The sequence below is a fragment of the Motacilla alba genome, chromosome 4A (assembly GCF_015832195.1).
Source record: "Motacilla alba alba isolate MOTALB_02 chromosome 4A, Motacilla_alba_V1.0_pri, whole genome shotgun sequence".
NCBI lineage: Eukaryota > Metazoa > Chordata > Aves > Passeriformes > Motacillidae > Motacilla > Motacilla alba.
The window spans coordinates 14,396,818-14,397,515 of NC_052045.1; positions in this window are offsets into that span (position 1 = coordinate 14,396,818).

The window sequence follows — 698 nt, forward strand, 5'->3', positions numbered from 1 at the left end:
GAGGTTTCATCCACCACAGCCAGCCTTTTCTCAGTTTTGCTGCTGCCAGGAGCCACGCAGCCTGGACCTCCCCGGGCAGCCGGGACATCCCTGCTGCACCCTGGCGCCACCCCGGGCCCACCCAAATATTGGCTTTAGCGGGAGCTGGAGCAGGGAAGACGGGGAGGGAGCAGCTGCTGGAGCAGGAACACCCACAGGAAATTTAGGGGAAAGCGGGATTAAGTGTCTGTCCTGTGGCGGTGCTGGGCGCTGCCCGCCTCGGGGGACACTGAAGCCCTGGGCCCGAGGAGGCCGGGCAGGACTCGGGGGGCTCCGCAAGCCCTCGGTCCCAGCACAGGAAGGACGGCTGCAGCTGGAGATAGCGCTGGAGGAGCCCGCAGCGGAGAATTGCCGATACCGAGGGGTGCCCGTGCCCCCGGGCAGGCACCGGCAGGGAGCAGCCGGCGCTGGCAGGGTGCCCGTGCCCCCGGGCAGGCACCGGCAGGGAGCAGCGGGCGCTGGCAGGGGTGCCCGTGCCCCAGCCCGAGCCGCGGCAGCGCCGGGGCTCCTCCGGCCGGCAGCCAGCCCGCAGCGTCCCCGCAGCTCCTGCCGCCGTGCCCCGCCGCCGGCCCGAGCATCCCCGAGCGGGGCCGCCCCTCCCTCCCCTTCCTCCTCCTCCTCCTCCTCCCACAGACCGGCTCCGAGCCCCGGCGCTGCGG